At 29.9% G+C, this 19,414-nt stretch overlaps 1 protein-coding gene across 2 annotated transcripts in view; it reads left to right on the plus strand.

The window, feature by feature from the left end:
* LOC132938224 (uncharacterized) overlaps positions 1–19,414 on the plus strand; it is a 36,182-nt gene that overhangs the window by 9,872 nt on the left and 6,896 nt on the right. The window lies entirely within an intron of this gene.

Raw genomic sequence — 19,414 nt, forward strand, 5'->3', positions numbered from 1 at the left:
ACGTAGGTACATATAGGTAGTAGGTATTTTTTCCATTTAATTTTTTTTTTCAAATTGCACAAATTACATTTTAACACACCAAATTGAAACGATATTCTTAGATAATTATTTTATAAAGAGTTCCATCAGAGTTCAATATTAATTGTAAGCTTGGGAAAGCCAATGAATAATTTTAGAGCTCAGTAAAGTTAAAAATAAATTTATTAATTTAAGTTTTTGGTTTTTTTTTACACAATAGTATATGTCAGTATCACTTCCTTCAGATAAAATGATCGGAGATGTGAATTTGTCATTTGATTAAACTTTATTTAACTTGAATGTAATTCAACTCAAAATATACTCATTGTGTGTTAATTAAATTGTACACAAATAATATTATGTATTATTCAATCAATAAAAACAAAAATAACAGTTTGAATGATGTTTTAAATCAAGTAACACATTCACTATTGTTGATTGGTTAGGTAGTGCATGGCTTATGTCCAGTCTAAACAGTTTGAAATTGTCATTGATAAATAATGTTATTTTAAAATAACTATAAGTAAAGTTTTCTTTTGAACAACAATTTTATTTAAATTTGTTATTAATAGGTTAAGCGTTGTGATATTCAAGCATATTAAAATATTAAATGTATGTACTTAATTGTACATATTATGTAAAAAATAATTGGTTTCTATCCCTCCAAATTAGTAGGCAATTTACAGAGATCTCTTTTCGATTTCCTGTCATCCGAGCAACGTATTTATTTTATAAAGCTAATGACCTCCGAATGAACCATTAGTTTTGCTTACTAGAAATCTTCATACGGTCGGCATTTAATAGTTTAACATCTCATAGTTTGATATTTTTCAACATTTCACATGATGCATGACAATAGAATGTGACCATAAAAGTAAATCGTCATGTGAGAAAAAAAAACATAACAAAATTATGACGATGTACCTATTCAGTTGTAATGTACTCACTCGGTGTGTTGCAAGACAAATCGTATATGTTATGAACTATGAATACAAAATTATAACTTTCTATACCTATAGTGACTTAGAAGACAGAAAAGTTTTTCGGAAAAGTCGATGATGCATCTTATTAACATCGATTTTAGTATTGGATCCAGTATTATAGAACTTATCAATAAATATATTTTTAATTTCAATCGAGTAAATTCGATTGTTGTATAACTATATAGCGTGCATCCATCATACGCATAGACATATATAGGTACAATAATGAATAGGATTTTTAATTAAAAATATATTACGTATGATTAATCAGTAATTACTTTATTTTATTGTTACTCAAAATATAGGTATAGGTTTGCGATCAATTTCATTGTGAAAATTAGAAATAAAAAAAGTTGTAGGAATTTATTATTACATAATTGAACACGTGCCTAGAGTTATAGATTGTTGAGATAAAATAACTTGACCACCAGGGTCATAATTTATTTAATTCGAGATGATCAAAATTGATTATGCTTTAAAATATTTTCGACTAATAATATTTTTAAGTCATCTGAAAATTATAAGACCCAAAGATTTCCTATTGTATTGCCCAATGCATTCCAATTGATACACAAATAATCGTCTTTATACATACAATGTCCATCTACTGTTGAAGATGCGTTATGTAAAATAAATAATAATTTATGTTATATTGCATCAATGATTCGAAAAGAATTTCCTGACATCATCCTCGGGGGTAAGGTCGTCTGAAATATTTCCATACACAATAATAGGAGAAAGAATATATTCATTTTTGGTGTCTGCATTGATATTGAGATTATAAGTACCTATTATCAATAATTATACTCTATTATTATTATTTTTTTTTTAATAATTTAAAGTAATTGACGTTCCATAATACAAATCAGACGATTGATAAAACTGATACGTAAATTTTGTTTTTACAATAGTAGAGTAGACTTTACAGTTTGTTTTCATCGTCATTATAATATTATTACCTATATAATATTATGAAGCATTACAATTGTGTGTCCTATGATGATCGTGTGACATAACTACGTGAGATAATGATTCTGAGTCAGTCCAAAAAAAATTACGTTTTGATGAACACGGCATTATATTATTACAGCATCTCTTTCACCTCAAACGTTCGTAATATCTAAGTAAACCATGTTTTACACATGAGCAATCAATTTATTTCAGCCTCGAGGAAGTTTAGTAATAGTGTCCATGCTATACAGGTACAGTCGAACGGAAGTCTACACAGGTAGTAATTTTGCTGTAAAAATAATTTTCTAAATTGCATTCAACTGATTTATATTTTTCTAGAATAAGCGCATGGATTATTTGTATGGATCAATAGTATAATAATATACTATTACAGGATTTTAGCTTTAATTCAATCCTGCACTTAATAATGATGGTTAAAATATAATATTGAGTGTTATCTTTTTTTATCGTATATCATTATAATATTATTTGACTTCAGCATAGTTGGAACGTTTATTCATTTTATATCACCAGTTTGAATTCGTCAACTATATATTATAAGAGGGGTATCTAATTATGTATTGATATTTATTACCTGTAACCGTGATTCCTGAAACTTGGTTTGTCACAGTTTAGAAACTTAGCTTATCACAATATTTAAAAACGTTGAGTTTAACGGAATGATAAATTGTTATATTGTACGATTAAAATTAATTAGGCACCTGTTATAATATTATACTTTAACATTTGTGCTGACTATTCCCACGTCAATTTGTCTCGTAAATTAGATTGACTGATGTTTTTTTTTCTGTTGAGCTAAAAACAATAAAAACCGAATCTTTTGTTTTTGAAATGTTGCACCCGTGGGGTGTTTCATTTTGGCGTGATAGGCAGGGCCTACGCAAGTGATGACCTTCGTCCTGCATGGTGGTCTGTCTCCATTGTAAACAAAAGCTGTCTCGGTTGGGAGCAACTAGTGATCGACGGCCTGGAACAGTAGGTGTCTCCTTCGGTGCACTAAATTAAGAACAAATTAAAAAATAATAATAAAACATTACGGGCAGTCGATTTAAGTTCGTCTCACTGTAGGTACCGTAGATCGAGGACAAGGTCGGATCGTAAACTCGATCGGCTTAAACTTAGGGAATGTGGTTTTTTTTACATGTCACCTCATGTCCGCCGATTTTGTTGGGTGTGACCATTCATATACATAAGCTTTGTGCGTATCGTTTTTATTTTAATAACTATTTTACGATAGTATACGAATATTATGTTAAGTAGTTGGCTAGCAGAATTTGTTTACAAATTAAATTATGTGATTACAATTTAATTAAAACATCATTTTTGAAGCCTGAATGTGCATAATTATTTAAACGGTGTGTGAGTATTATTATTTTGGCCGATTATAGATATTTTTTTTTACCTGCTTGCCCGCGTACTGAACATTTATACATAACTATAAATATATTATATAATATTAATACACGCGATTTATGATGTATTGTAATATTATATTATGATTATCTTTAAAACATTATTAATATTGATAAAATATTATCAATTTACTATTTATTTTCACCCAAAATCAAATTTTATGTATATAAACTTATACTTTTTGTTTCGTTAAATTTAAGCTTTTACATAGTTTTACCTAATTTATTCAGTTTAAAAATAGTATTTTGTATCAAATCTCAATATTAACTGTACAGTTTGGTTGGCATATTAAAATGTAACATTACTTTTGATTCAGAATAACTGCAGGTTTAGTTTTAATGAAATAATAACACTCTATTATTTTTATAAAACGTTTATTAATTACACTACTAAAATAAACTATAATATATTTTATAAACATATACATTAATTATGATTATACGAGTTCGAGGTCTTCTTTTATTTTAAAAGTAATTAATGGTAAATTTTCTTTTCTTTAGCCTTAGTATTTTTTCTTTTCAATAAGTATATATTATATATATTATATTTAATACGTATTAATAATTTTAAGGTCGAAAATATTCTTGAACCAAAAAATAAATAAATAATATTTTTATATTTAATTATATTATTTATGCGTACATTTTATCATTTATAACTATAGTTACGATTAGGCTATGTCCTACGTGAACGCGGCGAACGCGGAGAGTGCGGGTGAATTATATTCTGCAAACGCGGCAAAAATCAAGCTGTTTTGTTGTTCGCTGCGTTCACGTAGGACATAGCTTTAGGTAGTCTAACAAACAAAACTTGGCAAAAAATTGATATTCAAAAACTTTACGTCATATTAAGCAAAATATATTATAACTATAAGACAGTTCATACTATTTTCTTTGATCGGGAATACGTGTAGTGGCAGTGTCATTTGCCATCTTATAGTATAACCTAATTTACTATGATAAACTAATTAACTGATTTAAACTTTTAGTACTTACTTATTAGGGTTTAAAAAATAATATATATGTAAACATATTTATCGTTAATTCATTAACGGTTAATTACCTATATTATATAATTATTAGCTTATTTAAAACGTTATATTTTAAAGTAGGTACTCTATAAACTTGTTTTTCAAGCAACATTTTACTATTCAGATTAATGTTTATTCCTTAAAATCACCTCAATGGGTTTCCTTTATCTATGATTAAAAATAACATAGAATAAAAGTGCACATATTATATTTGTCTAATTTGGAGAGTTTGATCTTTACAAAATCAAACAATTTTGAATGCAAGTATTATGGTAGAAAAAAAATATTGGACGGTTCAAATAAAAAAAAGATTCAGTATTTTGTCATCGAACAGTTTGTGGTCACTGAATAATGGTTTTGCATCGGCATACTATATTATTTTTATTATTTTTGTCTCACGTCAATGTAGAATAGCACTACGCATTACGTAGTATACATTATATACCATAGTAGGTGCCTGTATTATACTCTAAATTGATTTTCTCAGTATGAGTGATTTATGCGCTAGTGTTTGTTGTTGTTATTATTTTTTATTCCAAAATAACCTAATGCAATGTCCAATTTAAAATGCGCATAACGTTTCGCGGTTTCCGGTGATGTAGCACGTGCGAGCACTTAAATCGTACCAATATGTACCAACATTGTAACGGGCATAATATGTATTGTAAATTATAGTTATTATTTTAGGCATGTTATCTAAAAAACAAATGTTCACTCGTCGATGTGTTTTACAATATTATTTGTATAATGTTTATTTTCCAGCGGAACCACAATTATTATAGTCATAAAAAATTTCCTCACAAAGAGACTGGATTTTTGATTTCAAATAGTCTATAAAATGACTTGGAATAAAACCGTCGACGAAGTGCTACTCGTCGTTACTATAATATAATATAGTATAATAGTTCAGTGCCTATACTGTTGGTTTAATTTTTGGGGATTAAATCGGTATGAAGGGATTTATAATATATTAATATGGACCATATGTTGTACAAAAAAACTACGCAACGTTTGCTATGGATGAGTTAACACGCATCATGAACTATTTGTGCAGGTCAAAATATTATGTTTTACAGCCCATTATGATAGGTGAACCCTAAACTCTGCAGTGCAGCACTACAACTGCCTTCAAATCGGTGGAATTTACAATTTACGATTGTAAAATCGCCCGCGTATCATGACCGTATATAATGATATTACACCTGTATATTGCAATAATGACGGTTGATCGTGGGCACGCGATTGCAATATTATTGTTATTATTATATTATACACAGTGACGGCAGAGACGCGGCAAAACACCGCAAATATGTGGAAAAAATCAAAAAAAAAATCTGTATACCTATGTTTAGGAGGTAATTGCGTCTCTCCTGCAATGGGCCATCTTTTGTGCGCTAATAACAATAATAACGGGTCCCGGATAGTCGTACAACTATTATAAGCGTAGGTAATGAATTGAATTTTGTCGTGACCGAAGCTGAATATTATGAGCACGCGTTCCGCCGGTCCTCGTGGTGAGTTGTCCGGGGCGCTTTGACCCGGCAAAACCACCTGTGAACCATATTATGATCGCATTATTATTATTATTGCGCGCTTGTGCTGCAGTGCAATATTATTATATATTCTATTATGCATTATAATATCATAGTCCCGCGTATGACGTATAGTACCTACAGGTACGCCGTGATCGGGTTTGCGACATAACGCTCGTTTCCCTTTTTCTTTTTTACTATTTCAGATTTCTCAGTATAACACGCGATAGTTGTACCAATACGTATTATTCGTATCGCTGCATAGTTGTTGTATTCTACACGTCCCATGCGCGTTTAGTGTATTATATTATGGTATTGTGGACTGGTGTGTATAAATGTTATATGGCGGGGGACCGGTCCGACGAGGATGATAATAATAATAATATAATATTACCACTATCTGTCTATCGACTGCAGATGAGTGATCCGACTCGATATATGCGTCGGTCGGGCCGAGCATCGATGTCATTTCCGCAGTGTCCAGGAGAAGTCGTAACTGCAAGTGGAACTCTCGATCACACATACACCTGTTATGGGTACGCTGTATGACGTCTGCGACGACGATGACTTCACTTTAACCATTTTCCTGCATATCAGTGCATTATGCATTATATTAATATCACATTATATTATTTGAATATTTAAATTCCAGTGCCGTGCGTTACCGCATTCTACACAAAATACGAATACATTTAATATATAATAGCCAATAGGTATATATTATTATTATAATAATATACGGTTGGCATATAGGTATACGGATACAATTAATGAAGGCAATATTTTCGGTCGGTACAGCGCGTTCGCGGCATGAAATATGTTTGTGTCGCCTTGCACAGTTACATATTATATTATAGCATAATATGTATGTATATTTAAAGTAGGCACTATATAGGCTCATTTTCGAAACGAAAAACGAAACCGCTCTGATGCGTTTGTGGAAGCCAGTAGGTAGGTATGTGAAAAAAAATGTAAATTTTATTGTTAAAATATGTGCGATACGCCAGATATTGAGATTTCGAAACTTTTTATTACAATAAACAACGCGTGCCATTTACCGCGGGTAAATAATATATTATGTATAATGACTGCACTCCAGCAACTTCTGTCGAGAAGAACACTAAATATTTTCAATTTCGAATACAACATAAAATTCAATATTTGGCATTCGATTGTCATTTCACATGTTTTGAAAATCAACGTGTAATATAAGACCAAATATTCGAAATAAGTACTAAACATGTAATACGCATGTGGTACGACGATGTATTTTATAATATTATAACGAACAAGCCCAATTTTAAATGTCTTTAAATCAAGCACTCGTCGTCTCATTGTGTTTGGGTTGAATAAGTAATTTATAAATAATTTATTCCGTAGGCAATGTAAATGAAACGAATACCGATCAAAAGACCATAATAATTATCTATTATACGTAGCGGTAAAACTGTAAAATACTTATAGAGTAGGTACTCACTATAAATTACAATCAACTGTCCAAAACAGCACTGTAGAGGTTATATAACTGCTATTATAACACCCGGTGTGTTAGAAATGTCAAAGGTGGTACAAGCAGCTCACATTGATGTATTATGTTCCGCAGTGGCGTTGACAGGGTCGTCACACATGTGACGAATGATCTCGTATATAACATATTATTATATTATATCAAATGATCATATTATGAACTCATGACACTAATGGTATCGATATGTGTGTAATACAAAATAGTATACTGCAGTTCGTACACAATGTAGACAGTTTGATCTTTAGGTTCTATTCTTTTTACAATTTTTTTTTTATTATTATTTTATCGTCGTCATCGTGATTTGTCGCCGACTTGAGTCAGAGTAAAATAAAATCGGCCGCCCACTGATTCTCTTATGTATCCATACCGTATAATATACTTTAGACGTATTGTATAATGCTAACGTACAATTTTCACGTCTTTGATCGGATCACAATCTCGTGGTTGCGCATTGTGCGCGCAATGCACATTTCTCAGTTGGGGTTGTATTTAATAATACACCGACACCGATGACTGTAAATAAAAACAAACACTTTTGCCCGACCTACATTTTACAGAGAGGTCATACGAAGTGGAAACATGTCCAAAGATCGCGAATCGATAAAATTACATGGGTCAAACTTTGTTGTTTTCTGTTTGTAATAATTATACAGTAATAATAGCTCATGCGGATTCAAATAGAAAAACTTTGATTTTTTTTCGACTCATCTGCGTGTAAGAAAACTCAGAAAATCTTTAAATATAATATAGATGTTCATAAATAATATTGATATGCCTACTTATACCTACGGTGATTCTAATAGCTATTAACTATATACTATACCTACTCGTCTAACAATGTAAAAGGTGTTATAGTTTGCATATTTTCACGATGAATCTACATCATGGGACTACTATTATAGTACCTACGGGTATTATGGCTGTTAAACTGTTTTATTGTGAAGTAAACTGTGCATGACGGCATAATGCGCGCGTAAAAAAAACCTCCTAAAACGTAGGCACATACCTATTATCTATAGTGTACGTACTATATAACTATATATACCTAGGCAGGTACGGTAATTTGGCATTTTTCATTCCATGAATTATACATTATGACGACAGGTTTCGGTCTGATTTCTATTTAAATTCGATGCATAATTTTATTCATTGGCAGCAGTTCGCCCGGGCTGCGAACAAAACATAATGGCAATAGTGGTGGCGTGCCACAGCTGTCCTGCCAAAGTTGCATAACTACAATATAATAATAATTGTCAAAGAAAGAGCTGAGCAAGATAGATGGAGAATCGCTCCGACAAAAATTCTAGTAAAAAAACTCGCTTATACACTTAACGCTGCGACGACATTATACCACGCGTGCACATCCATCATGATAAATACTGTGTAAATATTATAATAATATTATTTTATTATGATACAATTTATTATTATTATTTTTTTTTTTTATTAGGGTTAAGTTTTCGACTTTGGAGGGTACCATCGCTGGATGATTTCCCTCATCTTGTGTTCCATGTGTTATTATTTTGTATGTATATAGTGTTATGTCAGTCATCCATTTTACTTATTGTGTTACGTAATACAGATTGTAAATTTTCTAAAATAAAAAAAAAATAAAAATAAAATAAAAAGTTTTCGACTACTAGGTCATTAGCCTGTGGTACTGTAGGGGAGGGTACTGTTGATTTGTTTACACATGTGTGTTTGTTTTGGCAGAATTTTTGATTTGAGCACAAGTAGGTATCTGCCATGCCCGGGTGGGGGATGGCGGCACTTGTTCTCCGGACACCGTGACTTGCCCGAAGGAAAATGCCGCCCGCAACCGAGGTATCGAACTCGGGTCGGCCACTCCGTCCCCCAATTTATTATTATAATATACGATTTGCCACGTGTTTACTGTTTTATACATAATATTATTAAAATAATGTTTTGTTCCGCCGTGTCCATTGATGACGACAATAATAATAATAACCGTATAATGCCGCGCGTACGTCTTATATAGTGGCGGCGGCAACAATGACGTAAAAAAGTAAATAAAAATTGTCTTCGCTAACACGTACGAATTCTCAATTAGGCGTGTCATGTAATTCGTGTCGTACACACACACATATATAATATCATTATAGAAATATATAATCATCAACAGGGTGATAATAACAATAGGCGCCCGCCAATCTCTCATGAATTATTCAGGCCGCCAAGCTCGCTCCACTCACCTAAATACTTAAATTTTCGCGCGTACGTCAAAACATCGACGAAAAAAATGAAAATAATTTGAATCGTGCAGAAAATACGGCCGAAATACCCGAGCGCCTGCGTCACGGTGTAGGTACCTGTTCACAAATTATTATTAGAGATGGAAATAGTCAAAAACTTAAATAATTGAATAATCAAGTGATTAGTTTAGTGGAATTAAAAATAATCGAATGATTATTAGTACTGGAAATAAAAATAAATGTATTGTAGCTATAGCTACAGAGAATTGACATTATTATTCAGTTTTCTAAAAAATATAATTTTGAAATTGTATTTAAGTACAGATGGAACGAATTACAAAAAAAACTGATTCAGAAAGTATAAGGTATTTAGGTTCATAGTAGACTATTTGCCTACCTAAAAGATACTTTTTAAAAGTACCTATTCAACTATTCAAGTACAGATACAGCTGATACTCATTTTAAAAAAGTATTTAAAATACGTATTTGAAAACTCAGCAAAAAAAGTATTTATATATATTTAGATTTATGGATATTTTACAATTTTTATAAAATATTTGTATTACCTTAAATCAACCGAACCGATTTTTATGTTTTACGTTAATTTTATAGAGCAAAATATATTTTACACAGTATCATTTGGTGGAACTTCAAAATACTTGACTGTTTAATGGGTCGAAGTATTTGATTTTCGGTTGAGTAGTATAATTCACGGTAAAAGAATGTACTATTGTATACACAATTTATATTTTTATTGCACGTGATCAAAATTAAAATAGAAAATATATAAACTAAAAAGAACTATTTGAGTATTTGAAAATTAGTATTTGTTTTTAAACACGTATAGATATTTTGAGAAAGTATATTATTTTCAAAAGTACGTATTTGAGTACTAAAGCACATTTTTACTCGAGTACTTAATAGAAGTTATAACATTTCCTATATAATATTATGTACATACGACATATTTCTAATATAATATAATCCCCGCGTTATTATAACCGTGTGGTTTAGTTCTGCACAATGACACTAATAATAACATTTAATTAACTTAAACGCACGTGCGAAATATGATAATATTCACAAGTGATAACTGTGTATAAAATAATAGTCGCACGTTGTCGCACTCGTTCGCGCGTGGGCGGCGCCGCTCGAGCGTTTTGAATCGGATGCGAAACGAATCCGGTCGGTCACGGGCGCAGAACTTGACATCGATTGTAATAATATAATATATTATTATACGCGCGACGTGTTTACTTTCAAGTCTTATGTTTTTGTATACACAATATAAAATATAGTAGGACGTGTATAGTATAAACCCATTATACAGTCGATGTATAACATTAATATTATGTGTATGTACCACCTGACCGTCGGTCGAGCGTGGGGTCAACTACGTATATACCTAGGTATAGTGCAGTATTATAGACGTCCCTTACAAGACTCAGTCCAGTGGTGCCGACAGGGCATGTTGTACGGTTGTGGGGGCCCCAGGACCTATATAAGGTTGACAAACTTACTGCAAAAGGTACTTATTTTGTGGGGGCCTCTTGTTAATTGAATCTTGTGGGGGCCCCAGGCCACGCCTTGATTCCGGCCCTGGGTGCCGAAGTTTTTAAAATGTAGTCGGACAGTTTCAATACTTCATTGCCTCAATATCGTTATTATTTAGTATAGAGGTACCCTAATATAAATTTTAACATTTATTCATAATAAAGTTATGATGAAAATAAAATGTGGTCTACTGACCTTAATATGGACTTTTAATGTAAAGTTCAGTCGCTTATAAGTTATTACTTATTAGACTCAAAACCGTCCATAGAGGTCCAGACGTATTCAAAATCATAAAAAAAACTAAAATAAGACTAAAATTTCGTAAGAAAATAAACTTTTGTATTGAACACTGATATTATTACATGTTATTACTTATTCTTGGTATACTATATTATAATACCTATGTACCTACGCAATCATTTGTATTGCATTTCATAATTATCGCAATATTATTATTGTATGTGTATATGTATTGTATTTATTTAATGATATGTAAAAGTATCAAAATAAAGCAAAATAGGTAATACCTAAGTACCTACCTAACCTATTTTCGTTTGTTTTTTTCCTGCTTCGCCTATAAGATTCAATAGGTTATGAAACTCACTTTGTGCTCGTCCCAATGCGGGTCTTATAAACGGCGTCTACTGTGTGTAAGTAGATACCTTCAAACAATAATATAATTTTCATAACGACGTAGTGTCTCTCCAATCGATTTCAATCGATCGCAATTAGTATTCGTCGAACAAAACCGAGCTACTTATTGGTATGACTTTTTCTTTTTATTAAATTATTATAAACAGTCGAGAGATAATACTATCACGTCACTGCAGATATAATGCGTATAAAGATATTATAATATAATATCCATTACGTAGTTCATAAATAGGCCAATTTGATTTCACCACGTTTTAGAAGAAATTTGTTTTTAAACTAATTTTAGACTTTCGTTGAAAGTTTGATATAATATTATGTTATGATATTATATGTCCTGCGTATCTATAATCTATAGGTTAGGTTAGGTTAGGTAGGTATACAGACGTTTTTTTTTACAAAATTGCGAACTACTGTTAAAATCACTGCAGCGTGGACAGTGTTGGCCAAGTGCTATTATAATTAATTATAAATCAAACAATAACAATAAATATCGTCATTCATCGCGATAGGTACAATCAACGTGTATACTTAAATGCTGCGATATTTTTTAATGAAAATTTATCATCATGATTCGCGTCACCCACGCGTAAAATTAAATCATTGTTTTGTTTGTATAAAAAAAATAAATATTTAAATATGATCGTGATTCGTCGCCATTTATGGAACTTGAATAATATTATAAAAGGTAGTAAATTGCGTGATGTCCATATTATATTAATTTTGCAATTAAGTTAAATATTGCTAAATAGATAACATTAAAATAAAACAGTGCCGCCGATTCAGATAAATAAAAATACTAACATCATGGTGGTCGTTATTTATTGTTTTGATATCGAACGATTTTAAAACCTTGAAGTTGAATAGAAACTTTTTGAAACTACTGTACGAACAACATATAGATAGAGCTATTAATTTACGTTTGTCGTCCCTATAATATATAGGTATCGACATCTTAAGTATTTTGAAAATCACAATAATCACATTCCATTCACATCTACACGATGTGAATAAAATCGTAATGTCGAGTTCGATCGAACACATTGGTACCTATACCTATTAAATGTGCGACGCGTTTCGAAATATAGTGTGAAAAATATAAATTCGACGTATATAGACTACAACTACCGAATCGGTTGCGACGACGATCGTGATTCGTGACCGTACTCGAAACTTTCTACTCTAGTCCTCTCACGGAAGTCGATGGTGTGTTTTTTTTTTCGTAAATAATATTGTTACGTTTTGACACCCGTAGCCCATAAGATTTTTCTCACAACACTCAAACACATAATAATAATAATAGTATATATAAATACATAGATATAATACAGCGTACCTGTGTAGTAGATAAGTAAAGTTGTAGAAATTGTTGATGTTACTAAATTGTTGCATTATTTTTTTCTTTTATAATTAATAGGTAACCGTAAAATATTCAACAGCATAAATAATTATGACGATAGTACTACAGATTATTACTTCTCTTGTTTACAGAAAATATATTATGGTCTATAATAGATGTACAATGAAAATATGCTATTATGTAAAAGTACCTACCTAGCAGACGAGTGAACGAAAACCAACTAAAAATTATCAGTTAAACAGTACAATATTTTTCTCGTTAACATATTAATTATATACATGCCTATATTATATTTTCAAGTTAAGTGTACCTATATTTTAAAATAATAACTTTTTTTCGTTATCATTATTTTGAGTTTTAAAAGAGTTATAACCAGGGCTAGGATTTATATACAACAGCATGTTTTTTTTGCGACTTCTGATTATTGATTTTTTCATTAATGTCCACGAATCACCTCATGATGAGATAAATGGTGGTATTTTTATTTTGCATGTTTTTGCATATTTAGAATAAAATGTATATTATTGCATATATTGAATAAAATGAATATTATTTCATATTTCAATTATAAGAATGCAAAAAATGCATGTTTTATAGTATATTTCATAAAACTTGGTTTTTTTTGTAAAACATAAATTTTATTTTTATAAATACAATCCTATGGTAAAATAGATATGCGATAAAACATTGAATAGTATGACATTCATTTTCGAAAATTTGAAAAAATATGTAGTCGTAGCATCTGACACGTAGTAAATGTGAATTATAAATTTTATTTCTAAATTATTTTATTTATTTTTTCTCAATTATATTATATTAAGGCGGCCGGTGCCGATGCCAATTTGTCCTCAACAGCCTTGTAGTCTTTAGTGGTGTAATCCACCTTGTAGAATCAAGCAAATTTCATAATTTTTTTTTAAATTAAATAAATACAAGATAAAAAAATTTTTTACAATTTTTTAATACAATTATTTGTAATAAAATACAAAATCAGAGATCAATGCAGACTGTAGGAAACTTTTTCTTTCAGATAAAAAAATAGTCATCAAAATCCGAAAATTCTACAAAGCTTGAGAGTTATTACCGTAAAGTCAATTTTTCGATATAATACACGCTATCAACCCCTCCCTTAAATAAGTATTGAGTAGTAGATTAGTGTAAAAGTCTTATAATTGAGCTGGGAACTAAAATATAAAATGTAATTAAAAATTTTTATAGAATTGTGAAAAATTTGAAAAACTGACAAACAGCCAATAACTGGTGTATTTCAACAAATAAATATTTTTTTTGTTACTATATTTTTGTGTTTATCTTATAAAAATGTTGGTAAATAAAATGCATATTTTACCGTTTTTTATTGCATACAAATCCTAGCCCTGGTTATAACGCATAGATTATAGATAGTTTCTGGATATATTAAAGCTTTGTAACTCTATTATACACTATGATAGCTATAGTGTTTAATTTACTTTTGGTGTATAAATTATTTTCGTGAAAAAGTCGGTACAAAAATATTTAATATATTCCGGAAATACGTGTGTGTGTGTGTTTTAAAATATTCTTATATTATATTAGCTTAATATATTTTATTACTTGAATTTGTTTAGTTATTTAAATTGGATGATCTAAAATATTTTAGAAAAATATATTCGGCGTGGTTGAGTGGGATGAGGCGACAGTGTTAACGATCAAGCCTCGAAGATAGTTCGAAACTCGATAGGTTTATAATAAATTAGTTTATTTAGTTTTTTTTTTACTTTTTACATAGTATACGTTCATAAAATTATTTTTATAAAATTGTTATTTAACATTAAAGCGATTATTTAAAATTTATCTCGTAACGGTAAAATAAATTGTTATTTAAAAAAAATTTAATAATTTTCGATTTTTTTACGATCTACTCAAACAAAGTCGAACTATTACATAAAAAAATATGTTACCTAATAATATTATAAGGTAAATGAATGCTAAAAGATGTGTATAATTTACATACGCATTATAACGTCGTTACCGGGAAGAAGTTTCGCGACATTGCAAATCCAACCATATTATATTGCGGGTAATATTATTTTCTGATACATATTTTAAATTTTAATAATATAATATTATATTAGTTATAGCTGTACCTACAGCACGATTGGCATTGCTGCACCACATGCGTGTAACATATTGTGTGCAAGTGTACGAAATATCCGTAAATTATCTCCAATATAGATGAAAACGAGCAAACAGAAATAACTGTGCGTTGTCTTATTTTCGTCGTGGGTGTAAAAAGTAGTAATGAGTTCTTCTCTATTTGTAAACCGGTGTAGGCTGAACATATTATAATATTATCATATTATTGGCTATTACGAAATGTCGCCTTGTGGTTAAAACCGTATAGTCTACACCGCCGCATGCTGTGAATAATATTGTTGGTGACGTAAATTGAACAAATATAATATAATATAATAATAATAATAATAATAACATATTATATCATAATATCAGGTATGTGCATATTGTGTACACACACAAATGTTTCTATGCCGTAATTTTTTTGGTTTTTTTTTCTTGTAGACAGATTGGAGGTAGACGAAAAGTAAATTTGTCAAAATATTACGAAATTGACGATGTTATTAATAATTAGTATAAGAAAGTGTAATTAATAAAAAAAATATGAATATTCGTGATTTCCCTTAAAAGATAAAAACCAATTAATCATTCTCTTATTATTCATGACAATGGCTATATGTAATATAATATAATTATATAACTGCCATAGTAATAATTTTAATTCCAAAATAAGATTGTAAAAACCATTTAACCTTACGTCGGTACCAAAACCATAATATGATACTATTATATACAATATATAGGTCACCAATAGTCTCGTATAATAGGTATCCAATAGGTCTTCAATACTCAACAGTATACGTCATATTCAATAAATGATAAAACTGCAAACAAGACTTACTTAGCAGTGATCAGGACATCTTAAGAAGCATATATTTTTTGAAGGAAATAAAATATGCTAGGTAAAATATAAATTTGTTGTATGAAATCAAATTTAAAGTTTGTTAATTTTGAGTATTTAAATATATTTCACAAAAATAAAAATATATATATAATATATATTATTATACATATTTAACAAGTTTAAGAATTTGTAACAATTATTTACATCATATCAGTGCATATTGTACCTTAATAAGTATTAATTGTCCAAATCTTTGAATATAATAAGCAATAAATAAATATTTAATGATAAAAAAAATTTTCAATTTAATTTATTCATACATTTTTGTTCTTAACTATTAAAGTGAAAAACATTTAGCTACACATTTTAGAGCATTTTAAGTTAATTTTGTTTGTATATTCACGTTCATTGATATAAGCTTAATATCGTTAAATAATGTTTAGTAATTGTTTAATGGTAAAATAATGTTTTACACTGAATTATTGTATTTAATAATGTATTTTTAATCTAAGGGATTTATTCCAGGGTCTTAAGACTAAATATATTTTAAGAATTTTCTAGTAGGTATCTTTATGTTTATAAACATTAATTAATTACTTGATTTTACTTTGTAGTTGGGTACGTTAGTTGATTAGTATATTATATACAGGCTAAATCAAAAATGTATTTAATTCATATTCTATTTTGTTAAGTCTAAATAACACCTACTTTGTGTCGAAAATATATAATATAAGATAATATTACATGCTAGTGTAATATAACATTATAATGTATATATTAGTTTAGTTAAAAAAAAAATATTTCCAAAAAAAATTTTAAAATACCTATCTGTACACATTTGTTTGTACGTGGATGAATTACAAGTTTCATTCTCTTCAGTCTTGACGTATGTGTATATATATTTTATAAGTGTGCGCGAAATGACACGTAAATCAGCTCCATTGACTATCGAGTCATTCGAGTGTATGTGGCTATACGTTGAATACACAATGAAACAATACGCATTCTCAGTGTTTAACAACATATATAATATAATACATTTTTTTCACTCTGTGTGCACAATTTATAGTTGCTTATGTTATTCTGAATAAATCGTAGTACTACATACTATACATGTCCACATATAATGCCGTAACTTATCATATACCAGTCGACTGCAAGATAAGATATAGAAAAACTTCTATACGGAAATTTCGTATTCACGCAGATCTCTGTAGGTAGGTAGGTAGGTACATTTGAAGAAACGTTCACTATAGAACTTATTAAAAAATTTAGATTCACTTGTTGTATGTACGAATAATAATAATATATTATTGTATATTATTATATTATTGTGTAGGTATAAAGGTTCAAAAAGAATGACAATATTGTAAATAAACGTGGAAATACACATAAATGTAATATAGTAGGTACTCATATGCATTTGCAGAGAGAATTGGTTCTTGGACGGGCAAAGACCTTAAAAGGCGCTGAGCAGAAAAAACTGTGCATGTACCTACCCATCAAAGGTATAAACGCGAGCTGCGTGGTTATAATAATACGGTTTGCTTTGTCTTGTCCAGTCGACTGACTGATATTATCCACCACCGTCCTGTAATAATTATCATCATAAACAATTTGTGAGTCAAATGTTTATCGTAACCGGTTGATTAATATTATGTATCTGCAGATCGGGATTGTTCGTAATATTATAACCAAAAGATTTCTGTTGATAGAGGAATATTGTTGACTATCGGATGAACAGTATAATAACAATATTGTATATTAACAGTATAATGTTTATACATACCTACTACATAATAGTATATTATTCATTGTACATAATATGATAATAATATTATCTTATTCTCGAGACGAATATATTTTATTGTACATAATATTGTGTCCTAAGAAAATAATTTAACAAATGCGATTCCTGCTACATGTCACTATATAGCAGGGCTTGAAACCGATTGAAATAATTTCGGTTTCGGTTTCAATTTTGTACACCGGTTTCTACATTTTTCAGTTTAAGCTTAGCAATACCGGTATTAAGAAATTTCGGTTTCGGTTTCAGTTTTGTATACCGGTTTCTAATTTTCTTTTGCGAATATTGAAATAGTTATCAACATTTTAATCATGATCTCAATTTTGTTATGAGTATTAATTATGTGTATTAATAGAATTTACGTATTTAAAAACACGTCAATTAAAACAAAAAAATAACGATTTCCAATTTTTCAGATTTTGGTTTTGAATTTAATACCGATTTCCAATTTTTACGGTTTCGATTTTGAATTTAATGCCGGTATCCAATTTTTTTTGGTTTCGTTTTTGATTACGGTTTCAGTTTCGGTTTCAAATCAATTTATGCCGGTTTCTGAAATCGGTTTTGAAAACGGTTTCAAGCCCTGCTATATAGTCGCTGGTCCAGAGTCCCCTACCCTATAATGGTTGGCGTAGTTGGTACGTCGTTGTACACAGTAAGTCCCCCCGAACTGCAAACGGATAGGTGGCCCCTAAGTACAGTGTTTGAAGAAACAAAAAATCCAAAAAACTAATTGTAATATTTATATAGCTCATAATGTATTCCACGTTGATCTAACAAGTTGACTTCAAGAAAAGATACAACAACTTATCTATACAGAAATTTCGTATTCGTGCGGATGCCGTTCGTTCTCGTAGATAGGCACCTATAATTAAAGACACGTTCTCTAGAAATTATTAAAAAGTTTAGATTTAGTCGGTGTAACCTATAAAGGTTCAAAAAATTGACAATATCATAAATAAACGTGGAAGAAATGTACGAAGATAATATAGTGCCTATATTCATTTTCGGAGAGAGTAGGGCAAATACCATAAAAGGCACTGACCAACTATCCGCAAGAAAAAATGTGCATGGTATACCTAAAGGTATATACAAGCGCTATAATACGTACGTTGCGTGGTTATATGGTTTGCTTTGTCTTGTCCGTCCAGTCAACTGACTGATATTATCCACCACCGCACTGTAGTAATAATTAATAATTATCATCATCAAACATTTTTTTAGTCAAATTTTACTGTAACCGGTTGATTAATATGATGTATTGGATCGGGATTTGTTCACATTTAACCAACACCAAAAGTTTTCTGTTGATAGAGGAATATTGTTGATTATCAGATGAATTGCAGTGTAATATTATGTTTATTGTTTACATATATTATTAATTATACGTGGTA

Source organism: Metopolophium dirhodum, chromosome 2, assembly GCF_019925205.1.
Source record: "Metopolophium dirhodum isolate CAU chromosome 2, ASM1992520v1, whole genome shotgun sequence".
In the NCBI taxonomy this organism is placed as follows: domain Eukaryota; kingdom Metazoa; phylum Arthropoda; class Insecta; order Hemiptera; family Aphididae; genus Metopolophium; species Metopolophium dirhodum.